At 47.5% G+C, this 23,314-nt stretch overlaps 1 long non-coding RNA gene across 4 annotated transcripts in view; it reads right to left on the reverse strand.

The window, feature by feature from the left end:
* The window catches only part of LOC135250454 (uncharacterized), a 30,207-nt gene extending 7,511 nt beyond the window's left edge, over positions 1-22,696 (reverse strand). Inside the window, exon 1 of one of the 4 annotated variants that reach the window (XR_010328936.1) lies at positions 22,434-22,696. This is a non-coding gene — a long non-coding RNA (uncharacterized LOC135250454). Of the gene's footprint in view, positions 1-22,291 lie in introns of all 4 variants that reach the window. The other 3 variants (XR_010328935.1, XR_010328937.1, XR_010328934.1) reach the window with 3 other exon arrangements.
* Between the last annotated feature and the right edge of the window lie 618 nt (positions 22,697-23,314).

Genomic DNA, 23,314 nt, shown 5'->3' on the forward strand with positions numbered 1-23,314 from the left:
GTCAGGCACCCGGGGTTCTTTTGTTCCCCCCCCCCTCTCCCGCAGATGACAGTATTGATAGATCATGCTCTGAAATTCTTGATAGGTCATTCATTTTTATTATAACGATATCAAGCGAAAATTCCGCCGAATTCCGTCCGCCTCTCGCCGACGAAAGTCACGAGTAATTTATGAATCAATCTGAGCGCCCAGTCAAAACTGAGCACTGCCCTGGCCGGGACTGCCCGGATAATAATAATACAATAATGTGCGGAGATTAATTTTTTTTTTTTTTTCTGCTGTTCCAGCTGAGCGGCGTTAGGCAATCTCATTTCAGACGCGTTCGGCGCGGCGGCGAGGGCCGGTGCGTCGCCGCGGCGATCGCGTGCCACACAGCGCGCGCGCCGGCGGGGGCCGGAGGACGCGGGGGCTTTAATCCTCCCCCTACCCCCCTGCGCGCGACATTCAAACGAACGACGTTAAACCCGCTTCCGACGAGCTGAGCCGGTGGGGCTGGGTTACTGCGGCGCGCTTCGTTAGCGGAGCCGCGGGAGACTCCGGCGTGTAAACGCGTCCGGAGCCGCGGCGGGAGCCCGATCGGCGGCGGGCCGACCCTCCTGGTACCGCGGCGTCCGGGGGGGGGGAGAGGAAGCCCTCAGATGTGCGCCGAATCGCTGGGAGAGATCAGCAGGGAAGTGCAATCCATGGACGCCATGTCTGCGGTGGCTGCTGGGACAGGGGGATGAAAGGCCTGTGAAATCAAGGAGGACGGGAGGGCATGTGCATTTCTATTGATGGGGGGAGGAGGGGGGTGTTGCACGGTGGCTCTGTGTTCATATGAAGCAGATCAGGACTCCTTGCTATGGAGAGGTCCAGGTGGTGCAGTGTGCAGCAACTTGAAGGTTCAGCCCTCAGCTAAAGCCTGAGCACATCACAGCTACAAAGCACGACACAGCACAGCCACACAGCACAGCACAGCTACAGAGCACAGCACAGCACAGCCACAGAGCACAGCACAGCTACAGAGCACAGCACAGCTACAGAGCATATCACAGCCACAGAGCACAGCACAGCTACAAAGCACGACACAGCTACAGAGCACAGCACAGCCACAGAGCACAGCACAGCTACAGAGCACAGCACAGCCACAGAGCACAGCACAGCCACAGAGCACAGCACAGCCACAGAGCACAGCACAGCCACAGTAAAGCGATTGTGAGCTAAGCAGGCTGCGGTGGTTCTGGAGGCTATGCTAGCTCCCTCAGCGCCAGCCCATGTGCGTCTCATATACAGGCGGGGAAGCGGGGAAAGGGTTCTGCACTGAACCAGACACAGTCCCCTACTGCACAAAGGCTCACAAAAGCAATGCGGGCTGCCCTCCCGTTAAACGCAGAACGCGGCCGACCCGACAGCCAAATGAAATTACTCGGGCTACGTCGCCGCGTGGGAAGAACAAAAACAAACGTCTCGGGTTATGACCGATCGCGTCACGTTCCCAAAACTCTGGCCCACACACTTCCTTTGCAGTCAGCGACCCCCCCCCCACGCTGCAAACGGGTCATGTGATTCCGGGGGGATAGGTGGGTGAAACTCGACCCCCCGGGCCAATCGCAGCGTGCCACACGCCAGGCCCCCGGGGCAGAGGTGGACAAATGCGAGGATCGAGTGCAGACAGACCCGAAAATGTGGGTTTGATCCTGCGGTGGGGAGCAGACCGCGTGTCGACGGGACTCTGGGTTTGGGAGCGTTAGCGGCGCGCTGAAATGACTCCCCTGGCTTTCGCACGTCAAACGCAGAGAATGCAAGGTCAACACGAGGATTCCCGTAAAAGGTCGGTCCTTCATGTGGAAGATCTGTTGGAGAACGGAAATGGAAAAGGAAAGTTGGAATCTTCTCAACTTCCGAGGCATTAGCGAGCGAAGTCGGAAAATTGCAGCTGGGAAGAAGCATGTGTTTCCCAGAATACATGTTCCGGAAGAGACTTCCCTGTGACACACCGAGAACTCTGCCTGAGGTTCTCCGAAAGGCATTCCTCACCACTATCGTATTTAAAGACTTAACATTTCAGAGACAATGTTTGTTCAAACACTGAGCCAACCAAACCAACAAAGACGCCACCAGTATTGGTGTAATTATGAAGAGGGGTCTTACCTTTTGAAAGAATTATAATTTTTTTGACGGCAGAACTAGGCTCCATCATCGTTCGTGCACACACACACACACACACACGTGCGCGCGCGCGCACTCCACTGTGAACGCGGGGGGAAAAAATGCGATGAAGCTCTGGTAACGACTGGGAAGGAAAAAGTGGAGCCGATGGTAAAAGATGGAAGTCTAATGATTCTGATGTGTCAGAGGCCCCATAAGAAGATGTGCTGAATATTTTAGGAGTGGCAGGGGGTGCGGGGGAAAGAGGACCCCTCCAGGTGGTATAGGAGGCGTATTAATAACTTATGGCTATGTCCTGATGACACCTGCTCCAGTCATTATAACAGGACCACCGCGCCGGCCAATGAGGGGCCGGGATGGGCCGCGCGCCGGCGGGCAGGGGCCAGGTGCGGGTACCTGGTAAATATTAATATTCCGGCATGCAGAATTCGGCGGCGCCCCCCGGAGGTCAGGGGGAGGGTCGCGGAGGACGGCCCCGTGGCTTAGTTAGCGGAAGCCTTCGCCCCGGCCCGCGTCAAAGCGCTACGGCGTCGGGCCGCGGCTCGCCTGATCAAGCGGGCCCGACGCCGGAGCGCCCGGCGTAAACACGGCTCTTCCCTCTCACCCAGCGAGGGAGACGCTGCACACAGGAGCCCAGAGGAGAAGAGCGAGCAATTACTGGGCACGGACAAGAATGTGTGCAAGACTGTATGTGAATATATGAATGTCTGTGTGTGTGTGTGTGTCTAAGGCAGCAATATTGCACAGTGTGTGTTATAGTATATTATAATAATAATTTATTATTATTATTATTATTATTATTAGCATGTGTTTGTGTATGTATTCAGTCTCTGTGTATGTATTTGTATGTGTGGTTGTATGCATGTATGCCTGTGTGTGTCTGTGTGTGTGTCTAAAACAGCCATATTTGTACAGTACATATGATAGATTTTTAGTGGCTTAGTAGTTTTTTCTACATTATTATTATTATTGTTGTTATCTCTGAGCATGTGTTCCAGCCTCTCTCTATGTATTTTCAGAGTGTGGTTATATGCATGTACGCCTCTGTGTGCGTGTGCGTGTGTGTGTGTGTCCGTCCGTGCGTTTCTCTCTCATAAGGTATAACTTTACGAGGAATGCTAAATCAAATGTTGTGGCGAGGTTCAGATTTACTGGAAATGGACTCCAGCTGCAGACAAACAGCTCCCAGCTGCGGCCCCCGCTCCCCCTGCCAGCGCTGACAGCCCCTATCCATCCCGAGTGCCTGCGCACCCTCACGCAGGAAGTCCACCTTCGTCTGAACAAGCAGCCCAAATCGGCCCCGGCGGCCGCCAATCAGAGGGCCCCCTTCGGCTCTTTATCAGCGAGCGGGTACCAGGGGGCCCGGGGCCGCCGTCTGCACGGGAGTCTGTCTAAACACGCCGGAGACGACGGCCGCTTCCAAGCCGTAAAATTTACTGTGGTGGTGCGTGTGTGTGTGAGCGAGTGTGTGCGCGTGCACATTTGCCTGTGTGTGTGTGTGTCCGTGTATGTGTGTCCCTGTGTGTGGGTGTGGGTGTGTGCGTTTGTGAGTGTGTCCATGTCTGTGTGTGTCCGTGTGTATGTGTGCGTGCCCGTGCGCGTGTGCGTTTGGGAGTGTGTGTGTGTGTGTGTGTTTGTGAGTGTGTCTGTGTGTCCGTGTGTGTGTGCGTTTGTGAGTGTGTCCGTGCGCCTGTGCGTTTGGGAATATGTGTGTGTGTGTGTGTGTCTGTGTGTGGGTGTGTGCGTTTGTGAGTGTGTCCATGTCTGTGTGTGTGTCCGTGTGTGTGTGTGCGTGCCCGTGCGCGTGTGCGTTTGGGAGTGTGTGTGTGTGTGTGTTTGTGAGTGTGTCCGTGCGCCTGTGCGTTTGGGAATATGTGTGTGTGTGTGTGTGTGTGTGTGTGTGTGTGTGTGTGTGTGTGTGTCCGTGCGCGTTTGGGAGTGTGTGTGTGTGTGTGTGTGTGTGTGTGTGTGGGGGCGGGCGGTCTACCACAAAGGGCTCTAAATCACGCTGCATATGGGCAGAGCTGAGCTCCGGAGGTACGCACACAAACAGTGGCAGGGGAAAGCTCTCTGAGGCAGCCAGCGCTACCTGCTACAACCATGCCCTTGTTTTTCAGTGCCCCACTTTACCTGAGAGGAGAGAAACAAGCACTCCTCAAAATTTATAAGAGCTTTTGTCCCTGAAGTGGCTTGCCGCTGATTCATACAGACAAAGGGTTTTCTGTGGACAGATGAAATCTAAATAGTATTTCCCACAAAACATTCAACAGAGCTTGAAACAGGCTTGCCAAGATTAGCAATAGAATCTCTGTCTGAAAAGCACATGGAGAGAGCACTAAAAAGAAATGTTTACAGGAAGAAATCAACAGAACAGATTAACCTGAGCAGCAATGCAGCAATCAGAAATAAATCTAAATCTAAGTCAGCATCAAGCAGATGGATTAATATGCTTCTGTAAATAGACATACTGTATGCGCTACTTTACTCTTTGGAAATAAATCTGAGAATTAATCTACTGATTTAAGTTGACCTGCCACTCATCAAACTGCTCGAATTCCCCATGTGTAATAAGACGTATTGAATGTCGGTGTAGATGCGTCCACAGTAATTGATTAAAACGTAGCACAAATAGCACAGAGTAAACAATGTGATAATGGGTCTCCACGTGTAGAGCTTTTCAGTGATACAAAAGATTCAGCAATGCTCTCGTGTATCCTGGACTATGTATGGATGGAAATCTGCATCAGTATCTCTTCTTGGGGTCACAAGGATACATTCCAACTGCCCTTGCCTTGTCAGAAGCCATTTCCAGGAATTAGAATCAGAAGGCACATACATTGTGAGTCAGATCCATTTTCTGGGTGAGTCCTCAATTCAAATGGGACCAAGTTAAATTAATATGATAATCCAGGCATGATGCTTACGAAGGAAAATAAAAAGGAAAGGATGACAAATCAGCAAGAGTAATGGCAGAATTACTGTATGTGGAGGTAAGTTTGATCTCCCTGTATTAAATGGGAAGACCCAGGTCTAGTCGGGGTTTAATCAAGATTTATCCTTATATTTGACTTAACAAATTTTCTTGATAAATACAGAATTTTGGGGAATCTGGTGTGGTGAGCATTCACATTTAACCACGAGCCAAATATAAGGACATGTTTACTGAATACAGGTCTCAGGGTTGTGCTTCCTGAATCATGTAATTACTGTTATTGCTACTGTTACATCACCTCTCACTCTCCTCGGAGTTAAGTTTGTTTTCTGAAGAAAGTCTGCATGCATTTGAAAGTGAACTCCAGGGAATGTGTTTAGTTCGCAATCCTTTACAATGAAGACCTGTGCTGCATGTGCTCGATATATGTGCTGTAAGCCAAACCCCTTGTTTCCCCTCCTGGAACAACCTCAGGCGTCAAACTGATGCACAGCACAGATTTACTAAATCACAATCATTGGTGCTATAGCTTTACTAACAAAATAAGTCAATTCAATATTGATTAAAGCCAGATTTCAATGATTAGCATAACACTTCCTTTTATACTGTGTGTGTTTGTAAGAGTGTGTATGTAAAAAAAAAATTCAAAATGTTTGTATGTACATGACAATTACTCAACAATGACAAGGAAACATTACATATTTTTTAAACTATGATCCGGTCACAGGCCGTGACCACCTGGGTAGGGACAGAAGAGCTGGACACAGGGCGATGAGGGAATTCCGGATTATTCCAGGTTTTAAAACGAACAGACGAGAAACCTTCGCCTATCATTCTCACGGAATCTGGGTAAAAACAATAAAAAATAAAACATAGGCAAAATAAATCAAATCAGAAAATGACAGCTTTCCAGCTGAATTCTGTCGCGGTGTACTCTCTCCACCGACGAGCGCGGCCGAGATGAATCCGTTCCACCAGACCACATGCTCTGAGGTTTTACCCAGAAACCTCCTACCGTTACTATCTTTCCAACAGGTAACACATGATCATCACAATCACTTCCAAATCCAGGCTGTAAATGTAGCCCTTAACCCTCCTCTCTAAACAAGCCTGAAGAGGTTCACCTGACTGCTTATAGGGCTATCAGTGTCAAAAAATAATCAGCCATGAATATTCATGATGTGTTGCTATGCAAAATAGCATCTGTTTTTGAATGACTTACCATCTGTTTTTGGGACTTTGCTACATTGAGGTTTTATTAAAGCAATGGCAAGTCCTGGCATGCTCTCGTTATGAATAACAGTGAAGCCCATCACGAGCATAGCTCTATCTTAATATGAAGCTTCATTTTATCCCTGTCCCAGCAGTGTGAATTTGGATATAGATATTTTACAGTAGCCCAAATTAAAGGTAATCATTTACATGCCAAACAAACATTTATCCATTTTGATAAATCAAAATGGATAAATTGATACCCTCCACAATTTTTTTACTATTAAGTAAATTAAACAAAGGCTAAAACAATTAGGTCCTACACCTATGGTGTTGGTTAATTATCAGTAAAACTGGCCAACCATAATAATAGAAATAACAACAATAATAATATTTGATTATAAAGCACCTTTGATTATATAGCATACAAAAAAGCAAAAAGTTCTTCAAACAGTCATAAAAAAGAACTGAGAGAATTAAAATAAATTAAATAATTAATAGTAGCAATCACAGATAAAATAAAAAGTAAAAGCTCATTTAGAAATAAGGTATTGTCACCAGTCCCAGGTGAGAGGGCAGGACCCGTTAGTTTAGATTAGCATTAGCCCCCGGCACAGACCGTCTGTCCCACATGCAGAACGTGGGACGGACACACCGCTGGGGTCCTGATCGTATCCTCATGGGCACAAGACAGAGCCCAAACATACAAACACCTCCGTCCTTCCGCCCCAGAAGGAGCACGGCCGGAAAAAAAAACACCGAACACCTCTTTAGTGTAATTTAAAAGAGCGCGAAACCTCACAGCAATCTCTCAGCTTTTAGCACTTCTAATGTGTTACACCACAACATTATAGGTGGGAAAGAACTCCTGAGAGAGAGACAGAGAGAAAGAGGAGGACAGGGAAAGAGAGAATGTGAGAGAGGGAAAGAGAGTGGAGAATGAGGGAGAGGGGGAGAGAGAGAACAGAGAGAGTGAGAGAGAGAGAAAAAAACAGGGAATGAGAGAGAGAGAGAGAGAGAGAGAGAGTGGAGAGAGTGTGTAAGAGAGAGAGAGAGACTGCAGTAGCCTGCCAGTCTGTTTGGCCGCAGCATTATGCAGGACCCCGACCGACTGCTGTCTTCCTGAAACTTCCAGCCTGCCAGAATGGAGGGGGGTAGGTTGGGGGGGGGGGGGGAGAGTGTTAAAACTCGGCGGCTGAGGGGTCCGCTGGAGTCAGGAAGTCAGGGTAGCAGCGGCTGCTCGGGGAGGTCAGGAATGCCACCTCACTGCGCACGGGGCCTCCAGGCCTCTGCTCCCCAGAGTTTCGGCTGGCCCTCATTAAAACCCCAGCGCCGGGCTTCGGGGGCACCCGCGCCGCCCCCCTTGCCGATCCTCAGCCTGCTGTTTCCCTAACCCTCGCCCCCGCCCCCTACCCCCCAGCCCCTCGCCCCCTCCTCCGGAGAAAATATCGCCAAACTGCATCGGGCTCGTCCGCCAGCATTTCAGCATAAATCTGCAGGCCCCGTGAAAGGGACAGCCTCCGTTTCTCCCGCGGACTCCAGATCTCAGCTCGCTCCCGTTATACTCATCGCTGTAACTGGCTTACACTGAAAGCGGCTCGCAGCATCCATAAGCATTGCTGGTATCCATAAGGATGATGAATAAATGATTGCTAGCATAACTCACTGCTCTTGAAGCCTGTGCCCAACAGGAATAAGTCTTCGTCGCTATTGTAACGGATCTGAATGTTGTAGACTTTAAGTGTAGAACAGCAGCCAGGTAGTATTTATAACTCACTAACATGTTGTAATTTAGTGAGCTTATCGTATATGTAAAAACTAGAATTTATATTTGCAGATACCTTTTATTTCTGGTATCATTCCTTCATGCCCTTTTCTTGTTTATGCACAGTAGTCTTTTAACCTGCTTTATGCATTTTAAAAAAACTAATTTGTCTGGAGGTGGAAAACGTTTCAAACTGTTGCTCCAAAATCAAAACTAAGAAGGCCACAGCATTTAGAAAACTTCATTGTCACATACAGTTAAATTAGGTATTTTCCTCTGCACTAATTTAATTATTCAAAACAAACAATGATTATGAGGCAAAATTCACAAAAACATACAACAAACTTAACTAAATTTTCTCTTAACCAAGAGTTCATCAGGAAGAAAGGGTGGAAGTGTTTGTCATGATCCAGTCAGTCACCAGATTTAAACACCACCGGACATGCTTTTCGCTCGCTCCGAAAACCCCAGCAAGCACACAGTAACTGGAAGAGGGAGAAGTAAAAATTTGGCAGAGCATCTCAAAGGATCAAATCATGAACCTAGTGATGTCCTTGAGTCGCAGACTTGATGCAGACATCAAATGCATAGGGTATGCAATGAACATACTGCATAAGTAATACAAGTCATAATATAATATAAGTCATTAAAGCAGTCCAAACATAATTTGTCCTGATATTTATGCTTGAAACAGGGACTTGACTCATTGAATGGCATTCAAATATAGTTCAGTGTATGATTTAACCACATGAAATAAATACTCATTTCATTAATTGGAAAAACAAGTAATTTGACACAACTGTCCCAATACTTTCGCATTTAACTGTACATCAAACTACCGGGTGGCTGCATGGGCTCTGTGGACAGGGGCATTATTGTCCTGGAAGAGACCCCTCCCAGCAGGAAAGCAATGCTGTGATATGGGATGAAGGTGATCACTCTGAATCATCGAGCACTGATTAGCATTGACCTGGCCTTCTACGGGGAGGAGTGCATCAAACTCTGCCAGGGAAATGCACCCCACACCGATACAGAACCACCGGAGCCCCCTTCGCTACTGGAACCAAGTACTCAGGCCTGTACCTGCACTCTTCCTTCTGTGTGGGGGGAACGTGCTAAAGGACGGTTCATCTGAACACCTCACATTTCTCCACTGCCCTGAACTCCACCGCCTGAGCACTTTCGTTAAAGCGTTGGTGCGAGTGTCAGCCCGTCCCGACTCTGGCAAGGACATGACGAACCTAAAGAACCTCACAAGGCCTTTAGGAAAAGAATTTAAACTCCAGAGTGACTTTAAAGTACAGAGCATGCACTCGCACACAAAACACACACCGGCAAGGACAAGCATCATCCGGATCACGCTGCGCGCCTTTCCACTCTGAACCTCCGCCAGCGTTCTGATTACGGACCGTACTTTCGCGTGATTACGAGAGCGAATTCCACCGATCAGGAAGAGGGAGAATCTTCCCACGCGTCTGACCCCTGGCGGAATTTCAAACGCGCCGCCGCCGCCGCCATTAGAACCTTCCGAGACGTTCCGCAAAACGTAAACATCCACGCGGCTCGGAGGCCGTCTCCGAGCGAACAGCGAACGCGCGATGGGCCGCCGCTTTTTCATCTCGGCGGTTAAAAAAAAAGAAAAAAAGGGAAAGTCAACAATGTAATGGTGGTTTGAACATAAATAATATATTTTACATCTTCACAAAGAATGTGGGTTTGAAAATTCCGCTCCATTGTGGTCAGAGAGCAGACATATTCTCCTGGAGGGAAGTTCATCTCAACCCAGCATTTCAAAACAAAAACTCAGGAGTCTACAGAACAAAGGCGCTCTGTTCCTGTATAACCGTATGTGTGTGTGTGTGAGTGTGTGAGAGAGTATGTGTGCGTATATATGTAAACACACACACACACACACACAAATACGCACATACATACACACGCACATAAAGATGCGATAGTAAACAGCAATATTACCTTAATTTTCACAAATGAGATATTGATTTTTATGAAGGATGCAACGGGGCCCCTATAGTCTGGTATACACTTGTTAAAGGGAAACTGAGGACACAAAGAAAGAAAAGTGATCAATTGAATGATGAAACAGCGCCTCAACTGAAGGTATATTTGACAGGCGAGGACTGATAAAAAAGTATCTGTTGAATGACGCAATATGGCCTCAACTGAAGAAAAAAAGCTTGTAAGCAAGTGCTATTCTCCAGGTGTGGGTCACTGAAATAAGTTTTAGCTGTGCACTGTAGTTCAGGCGTGCTTCACTGAAATAAGCTTTAGCTGTGCACTGTAGTTCAGGTGTGCTTCACTGAAATAAGCTTTAGCTGTGCACTGTAGTTCAGGTGTGCTTCACTGAAATAAGTTTTAGCTGTGCACTGTAGTTCAGGTGTGCTTCACTGGAATAAGCTTTAGCTGTACACTGCAGTTCCAGGTGTGGTTCACTAAAATAATTCTGCACTTTCATGTGTGGTTCATCAAAATAAGTTTTAGTTGCGCTGGAATAGAATTGTTCACTAACTTCACGTCGATTCCACGGCAGCGCTTCTGTATTTATACGTTTTCACCAGCCTTTTAACAGGCTTTTCTGATAAGCGGGAAAACCAAACTTTTTCTGCACCAACTGGAAGGCGTGTTACCGAATTCAACTTGATTCTAGGGGCCTGCGCTTGACTCTCTCTGGCCTAGCTGCGAGAGATTTGTTGGCCTGCAGATCCTTCCTTGGCTAGAGAACCGGACTTCGAGCGCGGAAAAGCCTGGCGGCGCAACGTTCTAGCGCAGCAGCCTTCTCTTCCGCAAATAAATAAATAAATAAATAAATAAATCTCGCCATCCGGACTAACGTTGCCCTTCCCGCTGCTGATTATCAGCGCGGTAACAACCACACATAACGCTCGGCAGACAACATCTAATCTCGGGGTATGAAAAATAGGCTCCTCTCCCCCCGCCCCTCATCCAGCCAGCATTAGTACACATTTATGCAAAGCAGAGTTCCAGCTGTCACTGGCTAATCATTACAAGGATGATAGATGATGTTTATTTTCTGATGATGGAACGCAACCCCCTGGCTGACGATAATTGTAATAAAAAGGACAGATCAAGCCGGCGAAGTTATTAAATTATCAGACCATAATTTGCATTAATGTCGGGTGTCGGGAGCCTGACGGGAACCTCGCTTCGGCTTGTTAGGACGGTTCACCTTGAAAAGTGCCGCGCGCCCTTGACCTCCCGAGATTTCCTCCCAGTCACCCCGTCCCGCCGTCATTGCATAAGAGGTCACTACAAAAACCTGCGCCCGTGGAAGATAGCGCAGGCGCCGCTTCCAAGCGCTTGCAAGCGTTCCAGCAGCCCCGAAAATACATGCTTCCAAATTGCTGATAAGTACTCCGCGCTATTTCAAATTACGGACATCTCCATTATCTGCTGTTCGGAAATGGCTTCCATTTTTCACCTTCCTCCTCAGCACCGAAATGCTAAATCGCTTCACTTCCACGGTGATTTGCATTAGCCTACTCTATGAATACACGGCAAACGCACTGCGTTATGGACATTCAATGGCCGTTTATCGCACAGGCTTTCTTAACAGCACCGTGGTGAGCGATGGCAGGACGAAATTTAGAGTCAAGGGGGGGCGCTAGCGGTCTGTCCGGAGCTCTCTCACATTTCGCCAGCCTCATCCGCGTCTGATAACGCAGTCTGTCTGATATCCCCCATCAGCGGTCACGCGGATCCGGCCACCTCCCGCTCGCAGCCGAGCCCTTGAACCCGGGAGGAGCCCGTTGTTCATTAAGTCGGCGCAGGACTTGGAAGCGTTCGCCTCAGCTGTCCTTTTTTTAAACTAAGTGTTTGAACGGGTCTCAGAGGGCAGCGCGGTTCTCTGGTGAGGAGCCAGCTGGACTCAAAATAAGCGCAGAAAAAAAGGGGGTTAGGACTAACGGGGCTGTTCTTCTTTTAAGTGTGATCTACCAGAGGAATACAAGAATGTGTCTCTAAGTCTGTCTCTATGAGTGCACACTGAGCTCTGTTTGTGTGTGTGCGTGCCTGTGTGTGTGTGTGTGTGTGTTTGTGTGCGTGTGTCTGTGTTTGTGTGCAGGACACAGCAGTGACACTGGACAGCATTAAATATATTCCACAGCAGCCTCTTGGAGAGATACAACAGAAACAAAAGCTGCTTTTCTTAAACTACTGAAGTACCAGCAGTTCATAGAACAAATAAATTATTTTCACACTTGGTAGACAGCAAACCACAGGGCGAGGCTAATGCAGATGAGTTCATGTTGAAATTATGAAATATTTCCTATCAAGGGCCTGCCTAGCTCACTCTCCTAGCAGTGCTGGACAGCTCAGCTCCAGAGTGAAGAAGTGCAGCTGCAGCCACGATGAGAGCTACACTGGCACGGAAACATGGCATTTCAGACACAAAGCAAACCTCACCTACTCTCACCAGCTTCAGCATGGATCTGCAACATGTCTGCTCTACCAGGAAGGGAGGTGACCAAAACACATGGCAGAATATCTCTCTCTCTTTCTCCCTCCCTCTCTCTACCTCTCTTTCTCTCTCTCTCTCTGGCCACTGAGGGACTTTTATGGACAGCAAACAAAAACAAGCAGGAAAATCGCACGTGTAATTATTAGAGTGCCAATTTCAAACAGATGTCCGTCGGCTTCGGCCCGGCCCCCTCGCCCCGCCCACTTTAAATATAGTCATTTCACAGAAAACAAGCGGCACGGGATCTGCGGTCAGCCAATCCGGTCGCTCCGGGGTCCCTAATGACCCTGGGGTCACGGGGGTCGCCAGTGTAAACCAGATCAGAGAAAAGAGGGAGGCGGGCTGCCAAGGCCAGCCCATAAATCCCCCCTCTCAGAGGAAGCCATCTTTTATTTTCCCATTAAATTAAAACGCAATCACAATCCTAGCATTGTTCACAGGCCCAGAGAGAGGGATAATGGGGGATCAATTAGGTCATGTTTTAAAGTTTAAGTAAAGCGGCCGCCGCTCTTGATGACTTGTGGGCAGGGGAGCATTGTGGGAAACGGCACAGTCTATCCGCTCGCCACCGAAGGAACTTTGTAAAATGCAACCGGAGCTGTTTCAGTTTTTTTTTTTTTTTTTTAAATGTCGTAGTCCTTGCCTCTCAAAACTGCAACAGCTTTTCCATAAATGGTTGAGAAAAATACCCATGTTGACTGCATGCCGTCATTTTACTGATCTTAGATTTTGTTTGACTTTGTCAATGTGATGAAAAGAGAATCATATTTGATTCCTCAAACTGTTTTATGTGAAATCATAATCTCAGCTCGTATGGCTTTCTCTGACTGTCCCTTCCAATTATATAACATGTTTTGCATTACATGGAGAAAAAAAAACCCACACGTATCGGATAATGGAAAAACTTAACAGCAGGACGGGAATCAAAGCTCGGCCATGCCTGCAAAGTTCCACATGTTGGGATATTGCATCAGTTACTCTGACTCTACATGCAGTCCCTCGCCCGGCTTGCCAGAGACACTCACTTTAACTCCAAGCTGACAGCTGCGGTTTATGGTCAGAGCTGTTTAAGACGGCTGGGGTCATTTTCAAAGCCTTGTCCTTTGGGGGAGGGGGAATGTGCTTCTTAATTTGTGCATGTACAATTCTAGTCTGGCAAGAAATAGGCAGAGCAACAGAAAGAAAATATGGTTTGCTTTGTCAGAATGACAGCTTGCTTGTTGCCATCTGAAGTCAAAAAAACACATTTTTTTTACGTCTAGAAAGTCAGTGAGCCTCCACAACAACTTTCCTTCCATTCAGCTGCAAAGAATCAGGGTAGTTCACTTGTCAAGTAATTGATTGATATATCTCTCCTTCATGCAAGAGCAACAGGTCCAAAACTGAAGTTCTCTCTCCTCCTGCTTTACTCTGGCAGTTAAGCCCAACTGACTAGCCTTCACACTCCCTCTAGTGGATAAATGTGATATAGCAACAGGTAAAAAACACCATTTTCCAGGTCATATCTGAGTGTAGTCATTTTGAGCAGCTTGCACTGATGTTTAATTTCCCCTTTCTAAAGGACGAATTAAAAAGCTGCTGGAGAAGGTCCTTGGATATTAGCGTCACTCTGGTGGAGGAGTCGAAGCTGCTCTGAGTGAACAGGTTGGGGGGGAGGGAGCCTTCTAGATTAGTAGTATGGTGTCCCTCCAGTTCACAAGGAAAATCTGGCATGGGATCAGCTCCAAGACAGGCTTGTTATTTTAGTCCCGGGTAACTGACAATAAAATACATCGGCAGGTGATCTGTCACGATAACACACATCTACCTGACCAATGCCCTAGGGCTGGTTCATTTATGCACTAATGTTGTTCTAGCGGTCAGCAGTTGCCAGAGGAAGAACTGTTAGGACGGACCTACGGTTAGATTCTTGTTATGAAATAACAAAAACATTTTTTCAGTGTCCCGTTTAACTTCATGAACAGCCAGTAATCAGTGTGGTCACGACTGGTATTTGGATAGCTGGTCTGAATTAAGATTAAACACAAGGAAGATATTAAATATTCACAGGATCTGAAATTGCAGGAGCTGAAGTTAATAATCCTGAGTGACGGTAAATCGGGTTGAGGTGAATTTGTCCGCTGCTGGCTCTAGTTTCCTGTCTAGGCTGAATCTGAGGGGAGAACGATGACACGTCCGGCCCAAAGCGCTGCTGAAGTCCACGGCCTGAGAACGCCGGGTGAAAAAAGCAGAGAGGCAGAAGTGACGACAGAGCTTCCATTCTGAAAGAGAAAGGGAGATTTTGCAAGGTGCCGATGCCATCCCAAAAAAAGGTGGGGGCCGGAACTCCTCCCCTGTCCCGGACAGCTGATGCAAGCCGACTCCACACCCGACACCCCTACCGGAACAGAAGGCAGAGAGGTACCCTAAAGACACGGACGCATTTAAACACGCTCACCGCGGTGTCGCCGTCTTACCCGTCCCCCGTCAGACACTCGGGGCGTAACCGCGCCCCTGTGACACCTGGGAGACGGCTCCCCCGCGTGCGCGTGCCGTGTGAACGAGCGCGCGACGAAGGCCACGCCCGACTGCAGGCACGGGGGGGCTTGTGGGAGTGTTTAACGCGCGTTTGATGGACACCCCGGGCGCTGACCTTGGCGCGGCGGTGGGAGCCTGCGGCAGGACGCATTCTTCAGCGCGCAGCTGGTCCTGCGCTGCCCGCCGCGTCCCCGCCGCCGCAGCACATTTGAGGGGGGGGGCGGGAGCGGACCCGCCGCGTTTTTTACAGCTTCCGCCAGAGTTTGAAACTAAAAGTTATCTGGGACATTCCTCTGGTCGCTGCTGCGGTTTTCACTGCGCCCCCCTCCCCCCCCCCACGTCCCCCCCACGATTACCGCGCACAGGAGCATGCGGCAGATCTGCCGTTTTTAATGCGATCTGCGATGGCCCCTGGAGGAGAGGGAAAACTGATCCATAGACCCCGCGGCGCAAAGTCAAGGTTTTAAAAAGACCCCCCACGGCTGAACCGGCCGCCCCCCCTCCTCCTGCCTGCAAACGTGGAATATCGCCTCGGCAACCGGCCGCCACTCCCAAAACCAGAGGAAAGGAGCGGCAGAACCGCGGCCATATGGACCAGCGGCTTTGTGGAAACACACACGGGCCGGGCTAATGCAATGAAATGGCTTGGATTTCATGGACAGTGCACTTCAATCCCCATTTATGAAGAATGTGTTAGGTGGGTTTAATGAGATTAGAAGTATTCTAGGGGGAATAAATCGCACTGTCCAAATGTGTAACTCAGTATAATATCACGGCAACTCCAACAGAACAGCATTCAGAGATAAAAACAGGCAAAGCTGGAGAAACCAGGCTGGCCATCTGTCCATATGCAGCCATAACGCTGGTCTCCACGAGGCCCCACCTACATACAGTACCACCCAGTGATCTAACACACCTTCCCACAACCTGGCAACCCCATAGCAGTGCTGCATGTTCTAATGGATCAGAAGATTGTCAGGGATAAGGCTGATTCTGAAGAACCATGTTAGATGTTTGGAGATATATATAAGGAGTGCCTCAGATTTTGGATTGGACCTCTGCATCACCAGTAATTAGTTAGCCCACAGAACCGGCCCATTAGACAGAACAGAGAGGGTGCGGGACGGACGTCTGCATTCTGGAGCTGCACCTTATGCAGGGTTCAGGGCCTGTGGGTGTGGTAATGGAATGGGGGGGGGGGGGCGGGGGGCTTGTTTGTATGCAATTTCATGCTGGGCCCCCATGGGGATTCTGTCCTTGGTAGTACCTGACTGTTTTTGGCTCGCGGCCACATAACGAAGACACACCCCCCCCCAGCTTTGCTGGCTCAGGGGGATTTACCCTAACCCAGCCTGACCTCTGACCCTTGCCAGAGACCCCGGGCTCAGTGTGACACAGGGAGGATTCCTTTAGGGTTAGTCTCTCCATTCTAAAGCCCCTGGTGGGTTGCAGCATGTGCTTTCAGAATTCCAACCATCCATGGGCTTCACCATGTTCTGCCCAGATATGTCCCAGAGTTCTCCACCGACCTCTCTATCTACACAGGGACAGCAGCCACAGCAGTACAGAGGCCATTTCTATGAGTTATGCTTTATTTGTGTGGAGCTGGACTGTGTCTTAGCTGCTCTACAGTCAATTTGATTTTTTTGTTTTTTAAACATAGATAATATGGTTGGGGGGTCTGCTCAGAAGCCATTGAATATTGCACTGTGTGGTGCTCAGACCAGCTACGGTGTCACCATTCAACCAAACACACAGAAGTTCTGCCCAGTTACACATAGACATTTTTGTTCTCATTACATTGCATCCTGTGGATCTTTAATGGACAATCAATCCACTATTACTTCCTATATTTTTAACTGTATAGATTGTGAGGAACTAGGTATGTGGAAACATCAACTGCAGCACTAAAGGGTATTGGTGGTTCTGTAATGGTGTTTCAGTAGTGAAGGGTATTGGTGGTTCTGTAATGGTGTTTCAGTAGTAGTGAAGGGTACTGGTGGTTCTGTAATGGTGTTTCAGTAGTGAAGGGTACTGGTGGTTCTGTAATGGTGTTTCAGTAGTAGTGAAGGGTATTGGTGGTTCTGTAATGGTGTTTCAGTAGTGAAGGGTATTGGTGGTTCTGTAATGGTGTTTCAGTAGTGAAGGATACTGGTGGTTCTGTAATGGTGTTTCAGTAGTAGTGAAGGGTACTGGTGGTTCTGTAATGGTGTTTCAGTAGTAGTGAAGGGTATTGGTGGTTCTGTAATGGTGTTTCAGTAGTGACGGGTATTGGTGGTTCTGTAATGGTGTTTCAGTCGTGAAGGGTACTGGTGGTTCTGTAATGGTGTTTCAGTAGTAGTGAAGGGTACTGGTGGTTCTGTAATGGTGTTTCAGTAGTAGTGAAGGGTATTGGTGGTTTTGTAATGGTGTTTCAGTAGTGAAGGGTATTGGTGGTTCTGTAATGGTGTTTCAGTAGTGAAGGGTTCATAGAGGACATGCACACTAATATTAGCCATACATCATAGCCTTGTGCTGTTAACAAAATCAAGTATATATGCAACATTTTAGAACATCCAAGACAGAGTTTTCCATTTCCACCGAGTGACTCTTTCATGGAAGAGTGGTGCGGTGTTCCTCCTGCAGTTTCAGACACTGCCAGGGTGATTACAGACTGTACTAGTCAGTGGACAAACATACTAGCCTAACGCCCAAAGTGACAACACACTGCTGCTCCCTTTTCTCTTTCACTATATTTCACCTTCAATTTACAGATTTTCCTTACAGAAAAACATATTTTGTTCTGGCACCATTTATTTAGTCTGTGTTGCCTAGCAGACCAGTCAGTAACAATCCTGTAATCATTCCAGATGCCAGACGTTTGGAAAATTCATCGCACAAAACCCCTCATTCAGGATGCCTGAACTTTATTGTCAGTTTGACAGGACTCAACGAATCACCTGGAGACTGAGAGCGAAACCACATACATATTAATCAGGTTTTAAATAAGAAAAAAAATGACTAAACAGGGGCCAGGACGAGGAAGCGGTTCTCCGGGGCCCCCCGGGGGCCACGTCTCACTGAACAGTCTGACCCGCCCAGAGGTGGGCCCACAGGTAGGGGGCCCGGCTTCGCCCGCTCGCCGCGCCCGTCACCGTCTTCCGTGCGGTGACCTCTCGGTCTGCCGGCGTCTGCCGCAGTCTACCGTTTCCCCATCATGCGCGGGGGCCGCGCCGGCTCCCATGAGCCCTTGCTCGCTCGCTGCCATCTGCCGTGATTTATAGAAAACGGGCAGTGATTTATGGCCCAGTCATCCCACAATGAAGTCGTTCTCTTTCATTTGCGCGACTCCGCCCCCGCCCCCCCCCCCACCCCTCGACCTCCGCGCCGCGCGCCGCCAGGTTCGGGGGAAACGCGTGCTAATCAAACACTAAGAGGATATTTAAGCAGAGGGGGCTGCTGGGGAAACGAGCCCTTTAATAGAATTAATTTTCAGCGGCGGGTGAATGCAAACGACAAGCCGGGGATGAGAGGCGGCCACCTCGGCGATCTGGGCCTTACCGGAACGTTCTCCGGACTCAAACCGCTAACAGATCGGCTCGAGGAGCTGTGCGCTAAGAAGTGCGTAAAATAAATTCATTTAATTTAATGTTTTTATCCTGAATTTAACATTATGACAGGTATTAAAGGAATTCAGGTGGTTAATCCTAAGGATGTATTTCCAACCGTTTTTACACCATTTATAAAATTGCACTGTTCCCTCATTTTGCCTCCAGTGTGTGCCTGGGCAGACAAACAATTTCCCTGAACGACTGTGCAAATATACACTCCTGAATAAATGTCTAGTTTTAAATTATTAAGGTAATGTATTCATTTGAAAATGCAGACAGTTACGTGGAATGCATCGGAATTCCAGCATATGCTATAAATGCTGTGATACATTGCACTGAATATTGTTTGACAATAATCTATGTTTAAATGTACTTGTCCCTATCAAAAAAACATTAAATAAAATAAATAAATGGTCTTGGAAAAGGCATATGGAAAAATGGCTTTTGATTGAACGTGCATACCATACAACCAACTGGCACCTGCCCAAATCATAAGCCCTGTTATTACGTAGGCCTACACATTATTTCACAAGCTTCTATTATTTGCATGTCCGTTCATTTGTCGTCAAATTACTGTATTTGCTTTGACTCCTGGGACAGGGAATCTGTACTCAGTACTCGTAAGACCTGGGCATACATCAGCTCAGGTATGCCTACTGGTTTTACTTGATCCTGGAAACGAAAACTGTAGTTAGAAACGAACAAACAGTATTTAGAGTGCTGAAAAAATAAAGATCTGAGTCTGTTTCACAGGTTGCTGTTTCTGTCATACTGTTTATTTAATGTTTATTCAGAGCTCTGTTCAAGCTGGAGATGCATATTTAGCCTCCTGGTCTCAGGAAACTTAACAGAAGGCAGATGAGTGTTTGTAAGAACAATGGACAACCACGATCTTCAGTTTTTCATTAAAGTCCTACAACAGGCAAGATGGCTGCAAAGACTTAAAGGTACCAGTGCAGAGCCATTACTGAAAGTTGCTAACATTTGTGAGACCGGACAGTTGCAGGTTCAAATTTGCGAGGAGGCCCAGTTAACATACCCCTAGCCTGGAGCAGGACACTGTTTCTCTGGGACCAGTTGAATCTCATCCAGAGGTACACCCCAGCCCGCTTTTCCAAACACTCAATCCGTGTGTTTGCACAACATTTAAATGAATGGGCTCACTTTCTCCACACTTAAGCGTTCACCGCTGGAGATAACTATGGGCTGGGCTGTACTGTGGCTCGCAGGACACCGAGCACTACTGATCTCCTTCACAGGAGTTAAAATATTCAGCTCTGCAATGTCCCCCTCACTCAGCTCCACGAGGTCCAGTCATGAGACCAGGGCGGGTGAGGCTCCTGGCAATTAATATCTTGCCGCAGACAAATTTCCAACACCAAAGGCGGTGGCAAGTTGGCGCACGTCACCAGAGCAATTCTACAAAAAAGTTCCTCTCAAGTCGACTATCTTTCTCCGCACATCAAAGAGTAAAAGAAGCCATTTGTTGTACTTCCTGTCCTTTGAGTCTGCAGCAACTACACAGCCACAAGGGGGCAGCAGTGTACAGCTATGGCTGTGACAGCAGGCCCATAACCCAGCCGAGACACTGCCACTACACTCATGAACCAGGTAATTAACCTGAACTGCACCAGTGTATATACGGAGCTGTATGAATGTAAACATAAAAAGCATAGACTTCACTGGATAAGTGCACATGCTAAGCGAATAAAAACCATAGGGCTGTAATTATACCGCTGAGTGTAAAGCAGAGCCATCGGAGAACACTTTCAGATGTGAGGCCTACCGGGTGGACGGCAGGCTTCTGGTTCTCTGTGTCTCTGTCGTGTTGGAATCCATGACACATCTGCCCACACGTTTTTGAGAGCCTCCAGCTGTGTCCAGCGGAACGATACAAGGTCTCCATTAACAGCAGGAGTCCCCACAAAGCACTCACATCCAGTAACAATACACACAGCGTACACGCCAAAAAACTGATGTCATCATCAGGTTCAATTTAAATAAGCAAAGGTAAAAAATTTACATATTAACCCCTATTCAGTTAGTGACGGACCCTCAATACGGAGACCCTTTTCCATATTTGTGTCGATATATTAAATCTAGCACTTGCTAATAGTCCAAATTCTCATTTTTGTTCAGTAGATGCAGTAACATTGCAGACAACCAGCTGATAACAGAACCAAGTAATACCCTGGAAAATAACTATTTCAAACAAGTAATTACAACAAAAATAACAGTTTGATTAAAAAGGGCAGCACATTCTTTCACCCAACCTAATAAAATTGGTAAAATTACCCAAAACTGGCTCTCTCTCAAACTGGCTAGCTAATCATGCCCCATTTGAACTGGTTGGATGATCCCCTCACTCCCCAATTGATGTGTGGTGTGCAATCTGGCACAAAATGGCTGCCGTGCATCACCCAGGTGGGGGCTGAGGTGAGTTTTCCCCCTTCACTGTATCAAACACTTCAAGATTGAGAGATTAATTATTATTACTGGGTTTTCTGTGCATGTTGTTATGACTATAGTTGTTATTATTATTATTACTACTACTACAACTACAACCACTACTACTGCAGCACAGAAAACTGCCCATGGTGCTGCACAAAAGTGTAACCATGGCAGTATTGTGACAGGCGTCACTCACTGCAGATGGTGTGAAAGGTGGATCCCTGGCGGGGTGGAACAGCCGGGCACCGTGCCAGGCTTCACCAGCCACAGCCCACAGGGGCCAGGTGAGCTGCAGCTGGCTGGCGGAACCCCAGCGCCCTGGGAGGGCCGGACCAAACCCACACAGGTCACCTGTCAGAACCTGCCAATTCAGCAGTCTGAGCGTCTACAGCCAAGTCCACCCCACTCGCTCTCTCCCACCGCCTCCCCAGCGAACGTGATTTAATTAGTTTGCGAGCGCAGTGCATTAATAAACTGTGCAGGATTTAGCTGCGGTACTCTGGTAAATTTGCTTACAGCGCCCTCTTGTGTATTTTACAATTATGACTTAATTGTTTCCCCTTTCCCACTATTTAAAATGATGCATTAACACAACTGGCTCCACAAAATCGGAACAACACAGCCTGGACATTATTACTGTACACTTTGCAATGACTGCTAATCACCAAAAGCATCAGCTCCTAAAGCTGCACCTACATAAAATGCTGACGTTACACCTGGAGATAATAGTGTGTCCAATCTTATCCGGGTGTCCAATGTTTTCCAAAAGGGTGTCAATGCAGATTATTTAGGCCAGCAGCGATACACTTTATTCTACTTATCAAGGTATTTATTGAAGATGATTAGTTAATTAGTTAAATCAGGGGTCGTAGTGCTGGACTAAAACAAAACTAGCGCTTGTAGAACACACGGAAACTTAGTGAGTTCTGACAGAGTGAGGAGTAACCATATAGTACCATGTAAAAGTTCGCCATGCAATATTAATACTATACATACAGGCATTTGCAGACGCTCATCCATTGACGGAACATGGAATTACACAGCTACCCAAACTAATGTAACCACGACTAATTTATTAAATTTAATTAGCATGATAATGTCAATAAGGACGGTTATGCCACTGACGCTGAACAAGCGTCTATCTTATACCAACAAAACGCTGAAAACATGAAATGACCTACCAGTACATAATTCTTCTTAGAAGCGTAAACAGATTACTCATTGTATTTGGGTTTCTAATAGCTTGGATTCGCACAGCATACAGGGCTATAAGAGTTGAAGTAAACAAAACAACTAGTTGCGTTAAAAAAAAAACACACAAACCTAGAACTTGATCGCGCTTCAGTCAAGGCAGCCATGTAGCCTATGTTCTTCCAACAGATAGCAAACAAACTTTTGCACGTGTTGTTTTTCACCAGACCAATCAACCAATCAAGATTTTTCTATTGTTATCATGGGGCAATTTGGTTACAGCCAAGTTAAATCAAATTAAGAATACAAAAAATACGCAAGATATTGACAAGATCAAATCTACACACATATCTAATAGCAAGTATAACAGCAGGAACTAGCTCTTGTTAATCATAGCTTGTATCAAAGGAATAAGATGTCGTTTCACCCCTTAAATCATGACAACACTCCAACGTTATTCCTCACTGAAGTATGTTTGTTCTTTTCTTCCCGCATTTAACTGAATGTTTCTGTAAGCAAGTCCAGCAGGGCAACACAGGAATGAAAAGTCGGGCCCCCACTCCTACACACCCAGGCACATACACACTCACACTAGAGAAACAGGCTCAAAAAGTCCTTACAGTCCACTTTCCGCACATCATAAAATCCACCGCCCCCAGAAAGTGAATTATGCCCTTAAGTGTGTAAACCAGACGGCAGCGAGATGTCTCTGCACCGCTAGCACACCTAACAGCAATCCCTAAGTGGCAGGTGTGCACCTGCGGGGTCCAGTGTACCGACGAAAGAACTGGGACAGCTGAGACCATGGCCACCTGGTGCAGTTACAGAGCGCTACGCAGAGAGGATAAACACTTCACATCATCATCTCCGCCATAAAGGGAGGCTAACTGCCACTGTTACCAGGCAATTGTGTGAGCTGACAGAGCATCTGTACTGGGGGAGATGGGGGGGGGGGGGGTGTCTCTGAGCAAGCCCATGAACCAGCACATTTCTGGCCTGGTCTGAGTGAGATT

This window comes from Anguilla rostrata, chromosome 3, assembly GCF_018555375.3.
Source record: "Anguilla rostrata isolate EN2019 chromosome 3, ASM1855537v3, whole genome shotgun sequence".
NCBI lineage: Eukaryota > Metazoa > Chordata > Actinopteri > Anguilliformes > Anguillidae > Anguilla > Anguilla rostrata.